The sequence below is a fragment of the Protopterus annectens genome, chromosome 7.part0 (assembly GCF_019279795.1).
Source record: "Protopterus annectens isolate FY-2018-M chromosome 7.part0, PAN1.0, whole genome shotgun sequence".
Taxonomy (NCBI): domain Eukaryota; kingdom Metazoa; phylum Chordata; order Ceratodontiformes; family Protopteridae; genus Protopterus; species Protopterus annectens.
Genome location: NC_056739.1, coordinates 681,067,632 through 681,094,313, shown reverse-complemented (window position 1 = coordinate 681,094,313; position 26,682 = coordinate 681,067,632).

Here is a 26,682-nt window from a genome sequence, read left to right as displayed (position 1 = left end):
GAGAACAGATCCTTTTGGCAAATACAATACACCAAATGCTGCATATTCCCCCAGTAAACACAGGGGATGTCACCACACTATCAGTACAGCCAAACAGGGCTACTTGCCCAGTAATGCCAATAGTGCACTCTGCTACTGGGTCTGTTACCACTGTCAGAGCACAGATAGGTATGTTTTGGAAACCCACAACTGCCACGTGTGGTTGTGTCACACAATATGACCATGTGTGGATTGTTGTTCATAACAATGCATGTCATTGCCTAAACCAGCAATGGCAATGCACACATGATGTATGTGTGTGACACATACACATATATACCTGTGACCTTCAGTAGTTACCATGTCTGACACGTGCCTCAGGTGGATAAATGGTATTCGCAATGCATAACAATATGACTGTGTCTTATTGTGCAGGGGCCGCACGTGGTATGTGTCTATACAGTGTGGGTTGTATATGGTATAATACCTACAGCAGGGGATGCACATCTGGTCTGGGCCATATAGTCTACATGTAGTCGATGAACAGGTGCTGCATGTTCCCACCTGTTGTGGGAGTGGTAACATGTTGTTCCACTGCAATTCAGTGACTACATGCTGGGAACCTTTCAGCTAGTGTGTTGTAGCTACAGTAATGCTCACGCACAATGTTTGGCTGGATGCAGTCCAGCCATATAAAGACATTTCTTGAGACTGTCATATTGCCAGTGTTGTTAGGGAGGATAGGTGGGTTTCCTGTGTATGGGAGGGTTGTGTGTGCCAGGCTATGAACCAGAAGGCAGTCCAACATACTGTTAGCTGTTCATGGATAGGCCCTGATGCTTTGTACTGTGCCAACAACCTGGAGGTGTGTGTATCTGTGGTGCCTTGAGATACCACACCCCTGTCCATGTGTGTTACATGTGTAGGGGACGACAGGCATGGTATGAGGTATAACCTGGCAGTGATGGGTTGCACCTGTGAGCCGTGAATTAGGAATCTGGTACTGTACAGATATTGCAGTTCACCGTGCTGAGGACAGTGTCCAGTGCATGCATCTTGCGGTGTACACTGCTGGTGTTGTGTAGCATCACTGTTAGTGTCCTATCCTGTGTGATACCCGCGGAGGTGGCTATGTAATCCATGTCCTGCAGCAAACGGCACTATGTGTGTATCAAGGGGCTTCGCCAATATACAATGGCCCATGGGTGTCACGTGCAAGCTGCCCCTCGCAAATCATTGTGGCTTCCCTAGCATGTAAGCACACGTTGACAGCCATTGAATACCCTATGAATGACATTGGAGATTGAGCAGAATGTAGACATAGAACACCCTTCCTACATATTGTGGTAGCGTACCTGGTGAGGGTATGATGGCAACCAAGATCAGGCTCATACTGGCCCGTGCCACATGCTGAGATATTCCTTCTATGTTCCCTATCATGTAGTCCAGGGAGGTATGTCTCAGGTCATCCATAGTGGCATGGTCAATGACTGAGTCATATGTGTCCATGCCTCTGACTGACCTGTATGCATGTGTTTTGTGGTGGACCATAGTGCCCCACAGGCATATCACTGTGACCTTCACCATGTACAGCCTGTTGAGCGGGACCCCACTGCAGCAGCCAAGAGAGGTACCTGACACATCTGTAGCAGGTGTGTTGTGTAGCCCTACAGGCTGTGAGTGTGTGGCACACGGGATGTGCGTGCCATGTGTGGCATGTGCTCTGTTCCGATGTAACGTATACCTGTGCACCAGCTGCGGAGGTGTGTGATGCTCAGGCAGGATGCTATTCTGAGTCTCCAAGTATGCCCCAGTGTGTTCAGCATGCTGTCAGTGTGTGTCAATGTCTGACTGGTATTGTCGTCACTGTAATATATTGTATTGATATATTTATTTATCCTACATTTGTTGACTGGGATAGCCCAACTGGATGCATGTCCATTTCCAGGGGAGGCCCGTGGAGACAAGCTACGAGGGTAGCAGATACAGCATTACATAATACTAGCATTACATATTACAAACAGATTATTTACAGAGATTACATAAGTAAACAAGTCAAACATGTTCCACAGGTTAATGTTAGACCTGAGCACAAGTCAGGATTAAATTAAAATTACACAGTAAAGTGGTTCACAGAATTTACACATTCGAGTTAGCCAGGCTTCATACATTGACATAGCCAGTTAAGTGACAAATGTTGTTTGAGTCTACTGTTAAATTGACCTAAGGTGGACAATAGGGTAATATCAGCTGGAAGTGAGTTCCAGGATCTACTTACAGGCTTTGCAAAGAGAGAGAATCACCGGCTGTGTTATTAAACTTGCTAGTCTGAAGTAGTACTTTGTTAGAGGATTGAAGTGGTCTAGGGTTGTTATAGGGGGTGATAATATTTGAAGTGCAGGAGTATTGTCTGGATTATAGAGGATTGTATAGGCCATAATCAGTTGGTTATACTGTATTAGGCTGGGTATTGCAAGCCAACCAAGCTGATTTAGATTGATGCAATGATGTGTCCTAAAAGGCAGCCCAGTGGCAAACCTGGCAATGTGGTTGTAGCAAATTGAGTGTATGTTAATGACAGTCTTGTTCATATTCGAGAGTAGAGGGGATGCATACAGAAGGGTTGAAACAAGGTGTGAGCGAACTATGGCACCTTTAGCTGGAGGGGCAAGGAAGGCTTTAATTCTGTAAAGTGACCCTAGTTTTCTATTGATGGCTTTGATAATCTGCTTAACATGTATGTCACATTTGAGATTATTGTCTATGATGACACCTAATAGTTCCGGAGATGGGTCAGGGGAGATTATTGTGCCATCAGTTGATGTTATGGTAACGGTGAAAGTGGTAGACCTACGTGTTGGTGAAATAACAGCAGGTTAGTTTGATTGTGATTTAGGATCAGATGATGTTCAGAAAGCCAGTTTGCTATTGTATTAAAGGTGGTCTGGGTAGCTGACCATAACTCTACTGGAGATGTGGCTGAGCAGATCAGAGTAGAGTATTCAGCATATTGGATACAGCTGACTTCTGGGATGACAGTATAACGGTCGTTAATGAAGATGGAGAACAGCAAGGGCCCTAGTATAGAGCCTTCTGGTACTCTGAGGGTGTTAGGTAGAAGGTTAGAGAGTTTGTTCTGCCAGAGGCCAGCCTGCTGTCGACCATGCAGGTAGGATTGAAACCATTGGAAGGCTCCAGTATCTAGACAGTCTTTGCAGGGTGTGGAGTACAAGTTGGTGATCAACCATATCGTATGCCTTTGGAATATCCAAAAAGAGGGCTGCGGATATATAATTATTGTTGCAAGTATGGCTTATGGTGTTAGTAAAGGCTAGGAGGCCTGACGTAGTGCTGTTATGAGGACGTAAGCCATGCTGAGTGTCTGCCATAATGCGGGTTTGGATTTGGTGGTGCATTACTTGTCTATGAAGAAAGTTTCCATAATCTTTGCAAGTGGAGAGAGTATAGCTATTGGCCTATAACTGGAGACTTCAGTAGAGCTGACTCCTTTGTGAAGTGGGATTACATATGACATTTTCCAGATGGTGGGAAAGTTAGATTCTAACATGGTTCCTTTGATTACCTTTGAGACGGGGTAAGCAATAGCATCATCTGGTCTTGATAGGTACTTGGCAGGGAGTTGATCAGCTGAAAGTGTAGTGGGTTTCACTGTTGCAATCAAGGTATGGAGAAGTGAAGTGGTGACTGGTTGGCAGCTGGACGCAAGTAGTTTTCTGGGGATGCTACTTTCAGGACCAGGGGAGCTAGGAGGTAGATGGCTAGCTAGGGCCTGAGATGTCTCAGTAAAGAACTGGTCAAAACTATCAGGAACATCTTCAGGGGTATTATCAATAGTAGCAGCAGGGATTGGGGTTGACGTTTGTCCAGGACGTAGTATATATGACATGCCACCTGACAGGGTATAGCATTACTGGGTTCAGAGAGACTGGTCCCCAGATTGGCTGTGTGGTGGCATCCCACACATCTGTTGTACGTTCCTGGCCAAGGGTGATGGCTGACTGCATACATGTGGCAGCTGTGACAATGACACATGACTCACATAAACCACAACTGGACCATAGAGGTGATTCACAGGTTACCTTTGCACATGCTACCCTAGTAGTGTGATTGCCATGGTGAGTACCAACACATAGGGCCAATGGGGAACAACATACTGAAGGTGTGTATGTGTGGGTGTACCGCTACTGTTTCATAGCACTGACATATATGACTGCACACGTGGGTAAATGCCAGGTAAAATGTGTGCAATGTGTCACAGGCAACGTACATGCGTACAGGACAGACAGTGACGTTCTGTCATGTGTAAAGTTAACATACGTATCGTACGCTATGCAGATGTCACTAGAAGTCTACAGAAGCACTGTAACTCTGCAATGCAGGTGTAAGCAGTGTTCCAGGGGTCTCCAAGCGAACATGCATGCAAACAAAGCTACAGTAAACAGGGCTGGAAGTAGTGCATTGTACAACAAAGAAGGGGTAGCAATAACAGTAAGTAACAATGCAAATATGTAGGCACTATCAACATGTACCCAGGAATACGCAGCGCAGATGCCCATGGTAGAACCAATATTATGTCATACTTATTTGTGGTTTGGATTACATTGGTACCGCACACATATCTACATGTGCAACCATCCACATGGCATAGTCGCTGTGGGCAACTTGACACCATTACTGTACATGTCCACCATTGCATATCACTACTTGCGTTAGCTTTCCCCCTGTGCTACCCATGTATGCGGCTATCTGTTGATAGCCTTACCACCAGCATGCAATTATGTGCAGCTGTTATACTTTGGTATGTACTACGGGTGCAGATAACAATTCAGGACATTCATACAGTTACTGCAGCAGGCATGCTGGGATAAACACACAGTCATAGCAACACACTGTACTGTTACCAACATGATACTACTAATACACTTCTATGTAGTCACCCTGTGCATCAACAACGTGTTTACCTGTTCCCGCAATGATGTTGGAGATTGCAGGAGGTGGCACAGTGTCATCATATGCACAGGGTGTGGATTAGGTATGCCTGAGTCAGCCACTGATACCACCAATTGACATGTGTGTGTATGTGTGTTGGTGAGGGCAGCAGTACAGGGTGGGGCAGTGTTGGTGCAGTGTGTGCGTGTATGTGGTTGCCCTAGGTGTTAACATTTCACATGTGTGTATGCACGCACACAATTCCACCTCATGGCTGCCATATACAGGGGTTTGTGGACAGCCACAGACTGCACCTGGCAGGCCATACAGATCAGTGTCTGTGTGCACGGACACGGTACCTGTGCCTGGCAGGGGTGCTACGGACCGTATCCAGTACCAAGCCAGACTGGGTACTATCATCAGAAGCGGGAGTGTGTTGACTGGACACAAGTCCCTGTTGGGCTGTCCAGAGCCACGTGCACGTGGTCTCCTGGGGCGTTCCGATAACAGCACAGACCCAGCATTGCTGGGGCTGCTGCTGGCACTATGGGGGCATGCACAAGCATGTTGTCGTCCGCGCCGACTGCCAGCTGCTGCTGCTGCCGGCATACGGCCACGTCGACGCCGCAAACGCCCACCATTGCCCTGGCTCATGGACATCTGGTTGTGGAACTGCTGTAATATGTCCCCACAAGGTCTGTCTATGACATCGGTGAAGTTACGGACAGCATCCGCAATGTCAAGCATGCTGTCTGTCATGGCTGTGCGACATGCTCTCAGCTCCCTCAGACCCTATCTGGTGTACCTTTCCACACGTGACTGTGCCTGCATGACAGTCCGAAACATAGCTGAGGTTGAAAGACCTCTTTGGGCACATCGGCCAGAGGCAGTACGCCCACGGATGCTCCCACGAGAACCCATGGACAACTGTCTGTGTGGTACCATCGGAGGACCCTGCCCATGGCTGCTGTGTGGGGATGCATGTGCCACAGGTACCACATTACCATGGTCTATGCCTGCTGTATCCTGTCCATCACCTAGGGACAATGGTGACAAAGGATGTACAGGCAGGATGACTGTGCGCAATGATGGGGTTGACAGCTGTGTGCTGTCAAGTGGCTGACCAATGGCAGACCCTGACACACCTTCCTGTGCCATTACACAAATATCATCATTACCAGTAGCCGTGGCACAGGATTCAGGTTCCCTGCTGCAGGTCACCAGAGCAGCCCCAGAACCTGTGGGATGAAGACAGGAAACACAGTTTACAGTTTCCAGACATTGTTACCAGTGATGCACTTATACACACATGCACACATGCACACATGGACACATGCACACAGGCACACATGCACACATGCACACATTCACACAGGCACACATGCACACATGCACACACATGCGTGGACACATGCACACGTGGACACATGCACACATGGACACATGCACACATGCACATGTGGTCACATGCACGCATGGGCACATGCACACATGCACACATGCACATGTGGTCACGTGCACACATGCACACGTGGACACAGGCACACATGCACACATGTACACATGCACATGTGGACACAGGCACACATGCACAGATGCACACATGGACACAGGCACACCTGCACACCTGCACACATGCACACATGCACACATGGGCACAGGCACACCTGCACACATGCACACATGCACACCCTGCAGTATACACACAGAGCACTACTGAGTTACACTACTGTTACTAGCATTATCAGGACTATTATAGGTTATGTTAAACACACTCACCAGCATGGATGGCCTGTCTTGCTGTAACCCTGGAGGGACCTGCAGAAATGATGAGATTAATGTCAGTGGGCGCAACTGTGCCATTGATATTGCATATGATACAGTATACAGAACAGTCCGGTGTACATATGGCATATTACCTGCATGCTCCATGTCATGCTGCTGTGTGGAACCAGCCTCCATCATAATGCAGGTGTACTGCTGTTGGTGTTCCGGGGCTGGAGCCACAACACTTAGGAGTAGCCCCTCCAGTCTGGTGAGGGGGGGTGTGTGGCCACCCCACATCCTGTGGCGACCTGTTGCCTGTGGATATCTGATGCACACTGCTGGACACTTCGGATTAAATCACTGCAGTGATGTCGTACCTGCTCATATGTCCTGTTATGCGTGCCAATATCATTTACCCTACGGACAAGGCCTTGCCACAGTGCGGCCCTCTCCTGCTGAGTCTGACTGGTGTGGGAAAACAGGATGTCATACTCCCGCACCAGGCTCTGGTGGATCTCCTCATCTTCCGCCACAGAGTAGGTGGGGTTATGCTGTCGCGCCATCTCCCTGGAAGAGAACACAGACAGGATATCAGCAGACCATGTCAGCAATATATGGCACACATACTATACATGATACTCATGTGTAGTGATATACTACTTCTCCCATATGTTGCATGTGTGTGTGCGTCATGGTGGATACACAGGTACATGGCCAGATATCAGTGCTCAGCCAACACCTGTGCAACAATACCTGCCACATTCCACACAACATAGTAGCATGCCCCATCGGTCAGCACACACTGACAGGTGCAATGCACAACCTCACTCTGGGGGTTCATCCCAAGGTACTGTATGTGGGACACCATCCACTACTGTGATGTGGACAGACGTTACTCGGCCTGGATATACATATCCCACCACCACCACCACCACCAGCACAGTAGACTACTTTGATATTTATGTGATTAGACAGTTATTCACTTGCTGGGACTGAGATGATATCCATGCAGCACACTGGGCCAGTGGAAGCCACAAGCCACACTGCTGACCCCTTTGCAAATGCTTACCACTGACATGCCACAGATTGCATGGAACTTGCACATACATGTCTAACCCAGGCCCTATGCACAAAGGTTAGTCATCTTGTCCGGTGGACCCCAGACAGAGGCAGATTGTATAACAATAGCAGGAGGCTACTGCAGGACAGAGCACATTCACATTAAGGGAAGGCATCTGTGGTCAGCAGTGGTACTACGTTACGGTCCGTCATAACAACGGCCACGGCCTACTCTGGGAGGGAAATGGACACAAACACTATGGATGACCACAAGGCCTTCTTCAGTTATGTTACACGTATGGACCACATGCCTCAGATATGCTCTGTGTTAATCCACACCTACTTAACATTCACCAAACACACGGATATCGGCAACAATTTTGCAGACATATTCGGTGCACGTATCCCCCCTCCTTCTCCCCCACCTTTAATATATTTATCCCAGCTGGATGTAACCTCCCTATCATCTCACATGTCCAGGTGAGGGCCGCCCTCAGCAGAGGAGAACACACAGCATCACTGTGACCTTGTGGTACCCCTGGATGTGTGCTACTGGCACTCCGAGAGGACATACAACCGCATATAACACTGATAGTTTATCTTGGCCGTACTACAGAATATGTACCTGGACAGTGACATACAGCAACAGTGGTCCCACACCACTAAGGGGGCACCTCGACTGACCCTGGGAATTACCACGTCATATGCATAACGGGCCTGGTCTGCTAAGCTATGGAATTATGCAGTATGGGATGCATATGCAGTGACATTGGGTACCTGCAGACACTTGTTCCCAGCCAGTGTGCCTTTGGGATGGGCTGATCCTGACTTTTGAACCTGGCTGACCTTTCAAAGCAGTCACTACAGCCATTGCTGGGCCAACGCACAGACAAATGCTGCCAGGATCATGACCTATGACTGATTGACATGTGATGTATGGTCATCCCCTTTTGGTGGAACTACATACACACAACATATCACATGGACATACCTATGGATACAGACCTATGACACATTTGGAGGGTTCACAGTATGCACACTATTAACCTGCTACTTTGCATTACCTCTGTTTGTCGCAGCTGGTTGCATTACCACAGCTTCTGCTTGCTGCTGCTACTGTCAGTGCTGACAACTTCGGGTGACAGGGTCACAGTGTCTGATTTTTATTTTTTTTTTTGCTCTCTCTCTCTCTCTCTCTCTCTCACTTCTCGCTCTCCCTCTGTCTGCTTACAGACACTGCAATGAATGTATTTCATGTGGGGAGTGTTATCACTGGATGCTTTTGTAGGTATCTGCATAGGTCCATGTGATGGCCTCTGCACCAATTGTAAGCCAGCATTTGCTAATTGCATACAGCCGGTTGTGTACTGATTGCAGTTCTCACTGTGATTTCAGGTCAGTGCTATAAAAGGGTATGTGGGATAGGCATTGCCCTTTCAGATTGTGAGGGCGGGGACCATGCTGGTATGCTGTGGACAGTGTTCTGTGAGTGTAAAGGTTAGTATCTCTCTCATGCTTCAGGCTGTGTTGTATATTCACAATTCTCCATTCCTCTCCCATGTTCCCTGTAGCAAGTGTGTATGCACATTGACTCCTACAACTATATATAGATATATGTATATATATATATATATATATATATATATATATATATATATATATATATATATATATGTACATATGTATACATATATCTATGTACTTTAACTGACCTTATTATCTACAAGCTGCCAACTAGCATGGCTGTTTCTGTTCACACACTACTATTATGGAAATCCAGTAGTTGTGACAGTAATTTTAAATGACATGCTTTGTGTACTACACATCCTATATTCCCTTTACATTCATCCCTACTATTACATGTTATATTTATTTTAGCACAATGTTGTTGTATAAGAGTCATGGTTTAGTGGTAGGTCGTACAGACTAGTGTTTCCAAGGTCCTGGGTTCGGGACTGACAGTGGGATTATATTTCGCTTTTGAACTGAGTACAGGACCTGTCAATCAAAGTGACTAAGGCACTTTTAAGCAGTTGTAACCGGGTTAGCACTGGTTTGCGCGGAGCTCACGCATGCGCACTGGCGGTTAGCTCCGCGCACACAAGCGCACACCCGCTTACAACCCCTTAACGGTGCTTACTCTGGCACACACCCGCGCTATTTTCTTTGAAAGAAAAGAAAATGGGGAGACAGGAAAGTGGTGAAAAAGGGGTCACAAAGAGGGTAAGATAGTAGGGAAACAAGCTTGGGATGTGCAGGAGGGATGTAGGTAAGGCCCATAGCTGCCCATTTCTTCATCAGCAACAGCTGTGCATATGTATGTAATTTGGTGTGACATTTGAAACCTTCCACCCTGAGAGAGGTGTCAGGACAACAATAATACTTGTTGTACAGCCAATTGTAATTAATAGGTTCCATGTCCAGCAGACGTGTGCGGAATGGGCAGCTATGTATGGGGCGTAATTTTTTTGTGGGTACAGAGTGCCCTTTTTTTTTTTTTTCAGGTGAGAGTGGTATGTCAGGTGAAGGAAGTCGGTACAGCTGGGGAGGTAGGTTGGATAGGTAAATAGACAAGACAAACAAGACGCATACAGGGGCGGTGTATGACACGTGTGGGGGGTTACACAATTGACGGGGAAGGAGGTTTGGATATCCAGAGCCCATGAGCCCACAGATGGCAACAGTGGAACTGATATCCCCACCCATAGGCAGTTGCCACTGTTCCTTCACTGCCCAGGATGGGGCTGTGCTGGGGGGCTGTGTAGGCGGAGCAACAGGCATGCCTGTTAGTTGCGCCACCCATGCCTCATGCTGGCATAGGGGCTCGAGAACAGAGTTCCGAATCTCCCTATGCACCACAGTCCAGACGCTATGGAGGATGAGTGGTGGTTCTCCTCCGGCCACTCTTGCAGAGGGGGGGGTGAGCCCCATCCCCTGCAGCGCTTCACCTGCAGGTGGCACAGGGTCACCGGAGGAGGGTGCGGACTCAGCACTAGTGCCAGATGCACTCGCCAGCTGAGGTGGGAGAGGTGGGTCCGCTGGAACCCGCCTTCCCTGTCATCCTATGTTTTGCATTATGTCATGACAGTTTGGGTTAGTGACATATAATACCATTCACAATTAGTTGTAACAGCATGCATTAGTATTCCCATTAACCAAACACCCACATATTCACACCATTGAACAGCGTGCATAACACATGCATAATTTGAACAGAAATGCACAGTCCAACAACATGCAGGGTTAATTGATGACAACAGGCCATCAAGTGCGGATGTATGAACAGGGCAGATGCATCAACGGACATGCAGATATATATGACCCAATAGGACAAACGTCCAGGGGTGTTAATTGTGATTGCACATACCTTTTTCACATGGAATAGGTTATATGTGGTTATAGGGTGGGGTAAAGAAAGTAATATTAACACCTTCGAATAACAATACATATGCTGTACATTTCTAATAGCTACAGTTATATACACACTACTGTTCTAACTACAGTTTCCTATATGATACCTATTTCAACTTGGTGATAGGACTGTTACTGCAACATCAATATACATTTCAGTGTTCTTCATACACAGTCATATCTAGCTTTGTTCACCTACATCATCTTGCTACATTTGCTTTATATAGCTGTAGACAAGTGTGGATGTTTGGTATATCAGACAATCATCCTATCTGCATATTTCAGACTGAGAGCAACATATCCAGATTTTGGGATACACATTCCACATGCAGCAACACTTTGAACAGATGTCGCTGTTTGGTTTTGAATCTCACATGCATTTCATTCTGTCTTGACTGCAGTATACTTTATTCAGGGGTTATTACTACTGTATTGCTGGATTCATGACACTTTCTCCCACTCTCCCACTTGCTTTCATTTTACTATTCAGGATGGTACTTACTTCTAGGCTTTATTGACATGTTTTACCTGTAGTTATTACAATCCTTTCCAGCAGTCTCACTTCTGTCATGTTTCAGTATTTCCACAGGGATATATTTCACACATGTGATTTCATCATCTTCTGCAGCTATACTTCTCAGCCTGCTGCAGGTTGTGTACTATTTTCTTACAGGTAGGGCATTTTTATTTCAGAATAAATGTCAGACAGTTTCATTATTCGGTTTAACTTACAGGCTGAAATACACTTTTGTAATCAAGCAAGACTTGCAGACACTTTCACACTGTAACTTGCAGATTTTATTCCTTACTGACTACACTGCACTCTTTTGCTGACTGTCATACTTTTATATTTCTTTACGGTTACTGGTATTGGATTACTGACCTGCCTGGTGGTGCAACCGCACCAGCCTATCGCCATAGGCTCTGCGGTTCGCAGAATGGACACCTGCAGCTGTAATATAAATGAAGTAATATTGGAATACACATCTCCATAATATCAGCTAGTTTAATTTCTTACATACATAATTAAATGTTACTTACTCAGTAGTGGGGTGTTGGGTGTTTGCCGGACCTCCTGGATCCAAAAGTTCAGTTGGTCCTGCTTGCATCTCTTCAGGTCTGCATGGTGGTGATGGACCTGCTCACCAGTCCTTGGAATCCCTGTGGCACTGGTGAGATCATGAGCCAACTGGTCCCACGCCTCGGCCCTGTATGCTCCCCAGAGGACCTGGCCCTGCATGAGTTGGGCCTCATGATTATGGACTAGGAGCCAGACCATGTACCTGGACTCCTCAACACCCCACCTCTGTGCTCGGAAGCAACTACCCTCTCCTACTCCTGTCATTCTGCCTGCAGGTCAGTTCTACAATCTTTTATGTTGTGTATTCCTGCCTGTGGGGCTTATATAGTCTGTTTTTCCCGCACATATCTGTGATTGGCCATTTTGGAATTGTATCAACTTCAGTAAACCTGCATTGTCATGCTGTAGTTTGTATTCCTTCCTATATATTAGCTATTATTACATTTCTAGGTACTGCTGTCATGGCTTAGTGGTTCTGTACCTTGACTATGGTGTATAGTATCCTGGGTTTGAACCTGGCCACTGCTTTTTATTTTTCATGACTGTCTAGACATGCTGAGGGGTGTGTCTGTGTAAAGGCAGTTTTGATATGGCTTGCTCAATGTTGCCTGTCGGTTAGCTTGTTTGCGCGGTGCGCAGCTCTGTGCAAATGCGGTACGCTGCTTTAAGCCTCATTTGGCTATTGGCACACATATTACGCTCAGCTCAGTTAGGGGCACATAGATTTAGCATGTTAGACCACTGCTCAGCTACGGGCACTCATTCTGCACCAGTTAAACCACTGCTAATCTACGGGCAGATACACTCAATCTGTTAAACTGTAGCTCAGCTATGAGCACATCTGGCATTTTTTATTCTTTTGTTACCTCACATGTCTTCAATATAAATGGGCTATTTCATTACATTTTACATAAATTGTGGTTTTATGTGTACATATTTGTCAGGGACTTGTTTCCTGCTTATTTTGCAAAACTAAAAATTGGTGTTGTGGGGGCTCGAACCATGACTGCCTGCTCTTCAGCCAACATCTCTACCGCTACGCGATTGCTTCCTGGCTTATTTTGCATATTTAGTTCTTATATGCTTTCCCACTGACTGCTAACTGTAGCTGCACTACGGGCATGCCCGCGCAAACAGGCGCATTCATGGTTAAACATTTTTACAATTTAAAAAAATATATAAAACATGTTTGTTTATATGTTTTCTGTTCATAGTCTGTGGGGGCATGTGTTGTGTTCTGTTTATTCACATTCCGTGGACTCTGTATTGGGTGTTTACTTTGGGTACTTTTCCTCTTCTGGGGGCGTGTCTGCTTTCAGGGCTCGGCCTACGGACGCACCCCCTACTGTCTTACACGGACCGTGTTGGCCTTAATTTTGATTCAGCATGCTCTCATTAATATGCAGAGCATGCTGACATCACTCCGTTTAACTGCAGCCTCCCTGTATGAGTTATAACTCTTACACAGAGGCTTCGTGAATCCTGCCCAATATGTATAAATGCAGTTCCAACACACCTTCATCTGCTATGTACACCCACCTACATCTCCCCCACACCTGAAACAATTGCAATACAGACTGTAATAACATCACAAACATCCACTCACTCTATGACATCTGCAGAAGGCTTAACATACCTTGTGAGAGACACACTATAATGGCCCTATGTGAAATCATTGCTGTTGTACAATGGAACAGACACCGAATTTACAGGGTTTGTTTGCAACAATCCTGTATCAGACAGCTGATATAACAGCTACACTCACATGTAGAACTACATCCGCTAGCTGTTGCACACAATCCAAGGGGGCAATGAAGTTAAAATATCTCTGTGTCTCTCCATATAGCTGTTGCAATTCGTCACAAACAACACATACAGGCTGTCTTCCTTGAAGGTAGGGCAAAGGGACAACGCCCAAGTGGAGTATTCAATTATACCCCACTGTTGCCATGTAATTGGCTAATGGAGTAGCTGCACAGCTGATGTGCATGTAATTATCTACTCTGGAACACCAATTAGTGGCAGGATACCACATGTTACTCGTATCTACATATAAAAGAATGGCTTGTCATACATTTGAACTGTACGTACATACGAGAAAACCATTAAAACAGAAAAGGAATAGGACTGATATTATCATCAACTTGGACTACTAAGAAGGTATGTAGAACACTCAGTATGTTACTGTATGTAGTGCCTGTTCTGTATTAATGAAAGTGTATGCAATGCATATAGTGGGAAAAGGTATTATGTAGTGATGTATTGTTGAGCATAGTAACGCTCGTATAAATTGTGTGTACTGCTATGGGCCACAAGGTAAACATCTCATACACCATAAGGGATGCTACATAAGGACTTTAAACACAATAATGCCACTCCAGCCACTGTCAGTGGCAGGGTTTGTCCAACAAGTACGTGCCATAACAGGGGATAGTATTTGTTGATATACTGTAACAGTAGGCATATGTATGGGTGTATAACTGAGAATAACATGTCTAAGGTGGTCCTGCAATTATGATTTGCATTGTGGGATATTGTTGCAAAAATGTGAAATGTACAGTATTGTAGGTAGATATGTCTAACATTTTACATAGCATTACTGTTATATTATGCAAACATCAGGTATGTCTATTGGCATGTACAATACACAATAACAACATACATATGACTTGTAGTCACCAGACAGTGTATCAGCATGATAGCTAATTGAAATGGAAGAGCTAGTCAATTATCCATACACAAAGGACATGTAATAGCTTCATAGGTTCATAGTTAGGTAATATGCTGTCTGGCTAAGTCCATTTGTAAGCCTAACTACAGTGTTTTCACTTGCAGCACCTCCCTAGGTTAGTGTCCTGTGCTTGTGAGCAGCAGAGCCATTCATTTCCTGCACCTCTGTACAGCAGAGCCACTGCAGTGATCCCTGGTGTACATCTGTCTCCCATCCACCCATCGTGGTATCTCCTGAAGAGTGCTAGTGAGGGTCCCTGCCTTATGTACATAGGAATCATGTTCCAAAGCATGGAGAGTGTCCAGGTCAGGAATTTATCCCTCCAGCATGTCCTATCATTATGTTTAGGTACATATCCCAGAGCATGTGTCTCTCAGTGGCTTTTGCTTATGTGGAGCATATCCATCAATATTGTTTTGGACATGGGCCTTGTACGTTCAGCAGAGATCACCTCTGAGTATGCAGTATGCAAATGAGTACAGATGGGGTTTCTGTAGTTGGGCTGCATACGTCATCCGTCATAGGTCAGTAATCCTCTTGGTGTGGTAATGTTGTGGTATTTAAAGCCATTGCTGTTGTCTCATAAGGTACATCCCAAATGGGGTGTTGTACCCTTTAATGTGTTTCATAAGTCATGAGTAGAGAGGTACAATGGCTGCCTTTGTTCTGTCTACAAACCCATTAGAGATTAGGATGGCCGCATAGATGGATATCCACACTACCTTGGCAATATAGTTATCAAAGGAGTGGATGCTATCTACTTGGATTCTAAGATCCCTTATTCTGTCCTATCTATGTAGGGGACTACCACCTATGTGATAGTCCACGAGTGATTGGTGTAATCCAAAGGAGATGTCTATGCACCTTGTGGCATGCAGCTTGAGGCCATGTTATTGGCACCAGGTATCCGTCCCAGTGACACCCTTATGGAGGGTGTCTGTATCAGCTGGTGAATCAATCATGGCCCCTAGTTTGCAAACCTATTCAGGGTAAGTCCTTCTGCTCTAGCCTGTACCTCAGAGAAGCATATACTGAACATGAGGGGCCCTATGACTGAGGACTGGGGGATGCCAATTGTAACTGATTTACATTAGGAACTAGGGTATGCTACCCTCACTGTGTGGGTTCTGTCCGTGAGCCACTTTGCATAACATCTTGTGATGTAGGGGTTGATGTGCAGGTGGATGTGTATGTTGACAATACCAGAATGGGAACAATGTTCAAAACCTTTGAGAGGACAAGGTAGGCTGTGTGGACCTCCTTACCCTCATCTACTGCCTTGGAAACTGTCTCAAAGGACTCCACCAGAATTAGGAGGCATGGTCTGGCCCTAACAAATCCAAACTGGGTGGGATCAAAGGTTTGGAGGCTACCAATGTCTCTGTGAATGAGATCCACGATGATGTGCTCCATAGCCTTGGAGAACAGTCGAGTCCGGCGTATAAGGCAATAGTTTCTCTGGTCCATTGTGGCGCCACCTTTGTGGAGTCTGATAACTGTTGATGTGCACCATTCAGGGGCCACAATGCCTGATACAAGGCTATTAGTGAATTTGGTGCCCAAGTGGGGAGCCATTTCATTCTGAAGTTCATGGAAACCGCAGCCTGGGATGCTGTATGGTCACATGGATTCTGTGCTCCTTGCTTTAGAGAGTGCAGCTTTGAACTGCGTAGTTGTGACCAGAGGGACTCTGCATTGTTCCTGTATAGATTTGGGCCCTTTAGGGTGTGAGAGGGGTGTAAAGTTAGCACTGAACCTATCTGCCAGGATGTTGCCAATATCAGTCGGTTCTTTAATATTCATGCCTAACTGTTGTATGTCAGAGCAGATGTGGGTATCCCCATTGAGAGTAGTGACATACCTCTAGAATGCTTTGTGGTAGTCCTTGGAATGGGTCACAGTAATGTTTACATAGCTAGATTTGGAGGATGTGATAAAGGATCTCAGATTCCTACTGAGGCTGACCAGGGAGCTCCCCCACTCATGGGATTGTACTTTACTTTGCAACAGTCCCTTCCTTCTGTTGTACATTATGTCCATGGCAGTGGATCACCAGAGTGGCCTACGTTTTCTGGTGGGTACCGTCATGGCTCTGTTTGGGATAGCATGATCCATGCAGTCGTGTAAATGCTAAGTGCAGTTGTGTATGATTCAGCGGTTGTAACTGTATTGTCCATCTGCACGGGTGTCATGATGTTTATTACTGCTGTCATAAGAAGCCTGAAGTTGGCTTTGTAAAAATATTGTACTGTGTTTTCCATAAAGGGTGTGGTTGCTTGATATGGATAACAAGGGTGATTAGCATACGTTCGGATCTGACCAACGATGAGATAACCCCAGGTGTGGAACACCAGTCACACATGTTGGTAATGTCCCGGTCTAGGATATTGTTGGCCCTGGTTGTGGTGTGGATAGTTTGATCCAGCCAATTGGAGGTTATGAATCCCAGAAAGCATTGGCCTAATGTGTTGGTACATGAGTAGGTATCCCAGTTAATGGTGGGGTAGTGTCAGTCGCACATCAGTAGTTTCTGTTTGAACCCTACTTTCCAGTACACCAAGAAGTGAGAACCGTTAACCATGGGGTATGGTGTGGAATCTATAGCAAGCTACAATTTGTATAGCAGTTATGGCCACAGTTAGTTGCACTTGGATTACCTCTGATGCATTGTGCTAAGCAACCAGCCTGGAGGTGTGTATATCCTTGGGAAATATGGACACACCTCCGCCGTGGGTGTTCCGGTCCTGGTTACTTGACTGAAAGCTGTGGTCTGAGTAATAGCCTGTTAGTGCAGGGGTGCTCTCAGGAGCCTAGAAGCAGGTCCCAGTCACTGCAGAGATATCGAAGTGGTCCATTACAAGGAGTGCCTCGGGTGAGTGCATTTGAGATGAAGCTGTCAAGCACTGAGTAGCATTACCCTCAGGTTTTGCTTGCCTGTTCCTGTTATGGTGGTGAATATGTTATTTGAACCGTGCCTAAAACAGGCACTATAGGAGCAGCAAGAGCCTTAGATGTTATCTGTAATCCCGGAGCCAACAGGTGCAGGCCATCTGTGCCAAACCACCATGTTCTGTCAACCATGTCATTCAAAGCATCAGATACTAGATACCCTTGGAATGATACCAGAAGCATAGCCAGCTGTTGAAATGAATAATTCAGTCCTCGTACTGCGTTATCAGTCTGGGCGAATGCTGAATGCTTCTCAGGGCTAGGGCGATACCTGCCTGGCCTACAAGATTGGAGAGCTATTCCATGTCTCTGTACATGCAGTCCAGGAAGTTACATCTCAGGGCAATCACACTAACATGGAGAATGACACAGTCATATTGTACCTGTTGAGGAGTGACCTGAGAGCATAGGTTATGTTCTGGATCCTGTTACCTGACAGCCAGCTGAAAGTGACTGTCACCTTGTGTAGCCTGCTGAGTGGGACATCAGTGTGACTGCCTACAGAGTCACCTATGACTAGTGTGTTGGGTATGTTATATCGTCATATTGGCTGTAGTTGATGGGCACACTGAGTCTGTGGGCTATAAGTAATTGGTGTTGTGTTGGGTGATGGGGGCTGCCTGCATTTCTGCTTTGGAGTTCTCTGTTGCCTAGACAGAGTAGTATTGAGAGGCTCCGCAAATGTTGTAGTCTTACTATGTGTGGCCTGTGGTGGTGGAGATCTAGTGAGACTATGTGATGATTGTGGTGTGGTGCAAACGTTAAACATCCTCACATGATTGTCAGGTTCAGTCTGGGTTGGAGAGAGCTTTACCTCCAGCATGGCTACATATGTGCATCTCCCACAGGTTGTAGTGTTGTATGTTAGGAGGGGAGTATTGACTGTGTACATGAGAGAATTTCTGTATTGCCTCATGATGCCCATATTCATCATATAGACAGGCGATAACACTGGGAATTGACACTTGGACATGCCTGAATATTTAACTATTTCCCACTGGATATGTGAGGAAAGTGTGTACAACAGCTGTTTTACTCTAAGCAGGCAGGAAATGTAAGTACAAACAGTGTTTACCTGTAGGAAATGAGGAGGATTGAGTGCTATACTAATTAGTAGCTCATGAAGTGCTTACATGTTCTGAACAAGTGCTTAGCATGAATAAGCAATACAGATAAGGTGTCAGATAACATAAACACACTGCCCCCCAACAGGTACACAATCACATATCCATGAACACTACAGAGCCCCTGTAACCATAACTATGATGGTACAAGATGCATTCAGGCTGCATGTGATCTGTCCACATCCCTGGTTGTATCATACACATATGGCAAAACAGTTTGCTCTACACATACACATCATGTAAAACATAGCTTTATATCAGTCTGTGAAAACACTGAATGGTGCACACCAACAGTTATCACAACCCACAAATTGGAGATATCACTCATAATGGGAGGCACTGCATTATTACCTTGCTGAGTCTGGTCTGAAAGTCCATGAACCTTAATCAACGTATAAGTTGTTGGCAGTACAGTTGTAGATGACAGTACAGATGATTTCACACTGCATATCATACCTGTGACAGGTCATAGGACATCATCACCCATACTGTGTTCCACCTACACTCAGTATACTAGCTGTACCTTTGGATGTCACAAGAGTGTTCTGCCAGTGGACTGTTGACAGAACCAGCACTACAAAAGGTGTTGAGTGATATGTGCATATCACACCAGTGACAGCTACAGTAAAAAAGGGTTAATTCATTGTACTCCCCCTCATTGTAGCCCATACCACACAGACAAATGGGAGGCATCTGCATATGTAAGTATGTGAATGGCTATGGCCTAGGAGCAATAGCTGACTCAGTGTTGTGGACAACATACAGAAAGGGCTTTGTGGGTGAGGTGTGTGACATATATGCACAATCTGACATCTGCATATTGCATTGTCACTGCTAGGTTAATAACCCTGTACCCATGAACTACCACCTAGGCAGCGGTCAACATAATGGACACTGTGTGTAAGGGATGGTGCTGTGCAGTTTACCTCCCTGAGCTAGTGACATCACCAAGCCTATTAGGTAGTCATAAGAGGCAACCCTAATCATGACAGGGTGCCATCCATGAACATGGAGATTATTGTACAGCCATACTCATCACTCAAGTGACCAATATCAGATCACATATCACCTTTAAGGGGTATTGCCCATGTTTGGATGGGTGACACCAGCCTTTACAAATCTCATCTTCACTATGTAGCATGATGCCTACCCTGCATAAAGACATGTCCAACACTGTGATGTTGGACATGCTACACGTACATATCCTGTTCTGAAATACATACGTCATGGACATCCACCTTCCTAGTACAAGGATCACCACATGCTGGACAGATCCTTGTGCCATACATGTTACATACTCCTGCCATATTATGCAACCCTGTCCAGCAAAGCTGCACATTTCACCTCTGTCAGTCATGGTGTGATGACCACATGGTAGATATATCATTAACCGTCTGGATCAGTTATGTGGCACTGCTTCACCTGGTGCTGGAAACATAGCTGTTGGCTACAGCTAGAAAACCTTATATCCTATGCTCATACATGGCCCAGGGCATATAGACTACTGCATGACCTTGGCCGTACATGCTATAGTTGATAACCATCCATGCAAATACCATCCGGCTAGCCATTGTCCCATGTGTATCACAAGTGCAACACAGGCGATGCATGGCAGGATGTTGAACTGCTGTACAGTGCCGTGTAAATGTATATGGCAAAACACATAAATGTAAAGGCTTCCATGTGCATGTCTGCATTGTCACAGGTCATGTCCGTTAAGGCAGTGTATGTGTTGATATGTGACCTATACACAGCATCAAGGTTGACAGCATTAATGTGGACACATCCAGGCATGTGCTGATAGGTAAGAACACCAGTACAGGCAAACAAACATGCCCACATCAAGACAGCATCCACATGGAGTATGATCAATGTAATCAGGTGACACACATATATGGTGATAATATTCAATCCCCATGTCAGTGGTGTCAGTGTCATGAAGATTTGCAAAGACAACTGTTCATATGTATTAAATGTAATACACATGTATGTGCAGCTGTATCTCTGTGCATCTCTGAGATACTGTGACCTGTCTCCATCATTATGTCTTCCGGATATGCCTCGAGCAAGGCTCCAAGCCTATACCCGCTTGGAGGATGAGGCCCTTATACCTTACCTCCAAGACAACTATGAAGTCTTAATTAGCCATGTGCCACAGCATGCACAACAGCATGATGACCTGTGGCAGGAACTTTGCAGGAGGGTTAATGATGTGGGTGGCCATAACCACACATGCCAGCAGGTGCGCAGACACTGCACGGACCTGATCAGACATGTGAAACAGATTGCAAATGCAATCACCAGGGAACAAGGTGCAACAGGTGGTGGGCCACCAACCCAGCCCCCACTCACACGTACCGAGGAGCTACTGGCCAACCTGTGGACACCATCAGAACCATATCCACAAACCCTAGCTGCCATCGTGGAGGTGGGTGTCTCTCAACCACCGAGCCTGGAGTTGCCTGTTAAGTCACTACTGCACATATAACTATTATATTCCATTTAGTTGCATGTGTTACTGTACAATATGTAATGTAACATCATATGGAAGGCATGTATACACACATGCCACATAGTATAGTATGCTACTCTGTGTATACCCACACGTGCATACTCCATAGTATATCCTATTTTACCGTCAAATGTGTTAACATGCACATTGCACCCTGTAGCTGTCATACAGTCATGGATAATGATCATACTGCTGTGTCACCCCTATATAGGTACCTCTGGCATTCCACAGAGACAGCAGGCTGTTGCAGGTGAGAAAGTTATAAGTATCAGGCATGTTAATGCAAAGATCTATTTGCTGTGTGTCCAGTTAACACATGTACACATAATGTATGGTCCGGTCACAATATACAGGTTGCATCTTTAATCCATCACACTGGCTACCCATGTGCAATACTTACAAACTAAGTGAAACACCGACATGAAACCATAGAAACTGTCATTGCTAGATGTGTGGACAGCTGCGCATACAACGGTGGAGGTGTTGTTCAATGTAGGAATATGTTCTATATATCAGAACTACACATGTGGGGTACACAAACAGTACTACACAGTGAGCTGGAGTATGGGCAGCCCACAGGATTCACCATTGTGGAATATGCCCCTGAAATGAGTGCACACATTGTGATGTGCCATCTGACATGTCCATGACATGTAGTGGTCCGGCTGCAACATTGTCTCACTATCCAATAAAACATACCCCACATACCAAACATACAAGCCTTTGTCTGCATACACATCATGTAAAACATAACTTTGTAATATCAGTCTGTGAAAACACTGAATGGTGCACACCAACAGTTATCACAACCCACAAATTGGAATATCACTCATAATGGGAGGCACTGCATTATTACCTTGCTGAGTCTGGTCTGAGAAGTCCATGAACCTTAATCAGTATAAGTTGTTGACAGTACAGTTGTAGATGACAGTACAGATGATTTCACACTGCATATCACATGACGGGTCATAGGACATCATCACCCATACTGTGTTCCACCCACACTCAGTATACTAGCTGTACCTTTGGATGTCACAAGGTGTTCTGCCAGTGGACTGTTGACAGAACCAGCACTACAAAGGTGTTGAGTGATATGTGCATATCACACCAGTGACATTTAGTAAAAAAGGTTAATTCATTGTACTCCCCATTGTAGCCCATACCACACACAGACAAATGGGAGGCATCTGCATATGTAAGTATGTGAATGGCTATGGCCTAGGAGCAATAGCTGACTCAGTGTTGTGGACAACATACAGAAGGGCTGTGGGTGAGGTGTTAGCGACATATATGCAATCTGACATCTGCATATTGCATTGTCCTGCTAGGTTAATAACCCTGTACCATGAACTACCACCTAGGCAGCGGTCAACATAATGGACACTGTGTGTAAGAGGATGGTGCTGTGCAGTTTACCTCCCTGAGCTAGTGACATCACCAAGCCTATTAGGTAGTCATAAGGGCAACCTAATCATGACAGGGTGCCATCCATGGTTATGGAGATATTGTACTCATCACTCCAAGTGACCAATATCAGATCACATATCACCTTTAAAGGTATTGCCCATGTTGGATGAGCACCAGCTAACACAAATCTCATCTTCACTATGTAGCATGATACCTACCCTGCATAAGACATAATCCAACATTGGACATGCTATCCTGTTAGAAATACATCGTCATGGACATCCACCTTCTAGTACAAGGATCACCACATGCTGGACAGATCCCTTATTGCCATACCCAGATACATACTCCTGCCATATTATACAACCTTGTCAACAAAGCTGCACATTTCACCTCTGTCAGACGGTGTGATGACCACATGGTAGATATATCATTAACCGTCTGGATTCAGTTAGCAGCACTGCTTCACCTGGTGCTGGAAACATAGCTGTTAGCTACAACTGAAAACGCTATATCTATGCTCATACATGGCCCAGGCATATAGACTACTACATGACCTTGGCGTACATGTAGTAGTTGATAACCCTCCATGCAAATACCATCCGACTGTATTTGTCCATGTGTATCACAAATTGCAACACAGGCGGGTGCATGGCAGGATGTTGAACTGCTAGCGCAGTGCGATGTAAATGTATATGGCAAAAACTTACATAAATGTGAGCTTCCATGTGCATGTCTGCATTGTCACAGGTCATGTCGTTAAGGCAGTGTATGTGTTGATATGTGACCTACACAGCATCAAGGTTGACAGCATTAATGTGGACACGGCCAGGCATGTGATAGGTACGTTTCAAGTACAGGCAATAAAACATACCCACATCAAGACAGCATCCACATGGAGTATAGTCAATGTAATCAGGTGACACACATATATGGTGATAATATTCAATCCCCATGTCAGTGGTCAGTGTCGCGAATTTACAAAGACAACTGTTCATATGTATTAAATATGTACATGTATGTGCGGCTAGCATCTCTATTGCATCTCTGAGATACCATGACCTGTCTCCATCATTATGTCTTCGGATATGCCTCGAACCTCCAGACAACTATGAAGTCTTAATTAGCCATGTGCCACAGCATACTGTGGCGTGAACCTGTGGCAGGAACTTTGCAGAGGGTTAATGATGTGGGTAGCCATAACCACACATGCCAGCAGGTCGCGCAGACTTTCGCAGGACCTGATCAGACATGTGAAACAGATTGCAAATGCAATCACCAGGGAACAGGTGCAACAGGTGGTGGGCCACCAACCCAGCCCCCACTCACCGCATTACCGAGGAGCTACTGGCCAACCTGTGGACACCATCGAGACCATATCCACAAACCCTAGCTGCCATGGTGGAGGTGGGTGTCTCTCAACCACCGAGCCTGGAGTTGCCTGTTAAGTCACTACTGCACATATAACTATTATATTCATTTAGTTGCGTAATGTTGCACTGTACAATATGTAATGTAACATCATATGCACAAGGCGTATACACACATGCATAATTACATCAGTATAATATACTCTGTGTATACACACCGTGCATACTCCATAGTATATCCTATTTTACCGTCAAATGTTAACATACACATTGCACCCTGTATGTCATACAGTGGTGGATAATGATCATACTGCTGTGTCACTATATAGGTACCTCTGGCATTCACCCAGGGCAACGGGCCGTTGCAGGTGAGAAAGTTTATAAGTATCAGGCATGTTAATGCAAAGATCACTGTGTGTCAGTTAACACATGTACACATAATATGGTCGGTCTGTGCTTAGGTTGCATCTTTTAATCAATCACACTAGCTACCCATGTGCAATACTTACAAACTAAGTGAAACACCGACATAAGGCTCATAGAAACTGTCATTGCTAGATGTGGACAGCCTAAACATATGATTGGAGGTCCCATTCAATATAGGAATATGTTCTATATATCAGAACTACACACATGTGGGGTACACAAACAGTACTACACAGTGAGCTGGAGTATGGGCAGCCACAGGATTCTCATTGTGGTCTGCCTGAAATGAGTGCACACATTGTGATCTATTGCCATCTGTTATGTCATGACATGTAGTGGTCCGGCTACAACATTATTCACTATCAGCCGACTTATACCCACATACCAAACATACAAGCCTTGTCTGCATAACAGTGTGTACAGTGAGTATCTGACATCTATGGGTGTATGTCGCCTTATCGGGACAACACAGACGCTGAATAGAGATAGAGCCTGGCCATCATAACCCTTTGGCCCTTACACATGTTCACACACCTGGCCCATGGAGAACTAGCCAGAGACATGTAGCAAAACACGAGAGTAGATGTGATGATGCCATTTTGCCATACACCCTAATTGGCCACACATTGGCCTATACATGGTCCAACGTAGCCTTTGCTGAATGGTTATATTGCAGATGTGGATCACTGGACATCCTACAAGCCTGTGCACAGCTTGTGCGAGGCATCACTTAATTTGACCACACATAAAGAGATGTGTTGAATTGTCGCTGACTGTGTCACAACATGACAGTAGTCACCTGTACAGCATCCCACAGCACATACACGAACAACCACATCAGGCCACAGATACAATTACATTTCCCTTACTGCTGCTGGTTGTCATGCAGCTTTCGGGTGTGTGGTACACAAATGTCATGTGGGGACATGGTGTATTGACAAGTCTGCCATGTGTGGACATGGTTTGCCCAGGCAACTAAGATATGTTAGCAGTGCAGGGTGTCATCTGTATGTCCTTTGGTGACCTGTCACACATTACACATCATGGTTTTGAGTGTAATATACACCTCCCGAAGCCATGGGTCTGAAAATTCACAGTATATATGTATTGTGTATACGCGCAGTCATGGCTACACTGTGTGTAATCACACTGTATAAATAGAACCTTCATGATTCCATGCAATGGCACTGTGTCTGTACTTCACACTGTATAATATAGACACCTGTAATACCCTTCAATGGTCATACACATCTGCTAAAATTTTTATCTGTAGAAGCATACAGACAACACTGCAATGTGACACCATTACACCACTGGCCCATGTGACAGGACACCATTGTGTCAAACATGTATGCATGTAAATGCACATGTCAGCAGCTTACATGCCATACTACATGTCTATGTTAAGGTCATATGCCTCACATCAGCCATGTGTACTGTTAACCTGTGCTGAGTCACATGAACAACACAGGAATGCATGCTTACTACCATGATTGTGAAAAAATACATGGCCTTCTGCTATGACGATAGCAGCAGCAGTGCAGCTGGTGCTGCGCTGTCCACACCAGGACACAGCAGGCCATGTGGATGTGGCCCTGGATGGTCCCAACAGGGACACGGTTCCAGTGGATATTTGTCATTGGACAGCACCCAATCTGTACCTCTGCCTGGTAGTGCCCGTGCAACCCCTGGCAGGCACAGGTCACATGGCCATAGCAGGACACTGTGAGCTGTAAATCCTGGTCTGTACAGTCTGGAGCTGTCAATAATACCCCTGTGTAGGCCAGACACATGGTAGAACTGTGTGCACACATACACACACACACCAGAAACATCTGTAGAGCACCACAGCACTCACATGCATAACAACCACACATGGCCAATTAGATCACAGGCCTTAACCCACACACATGATG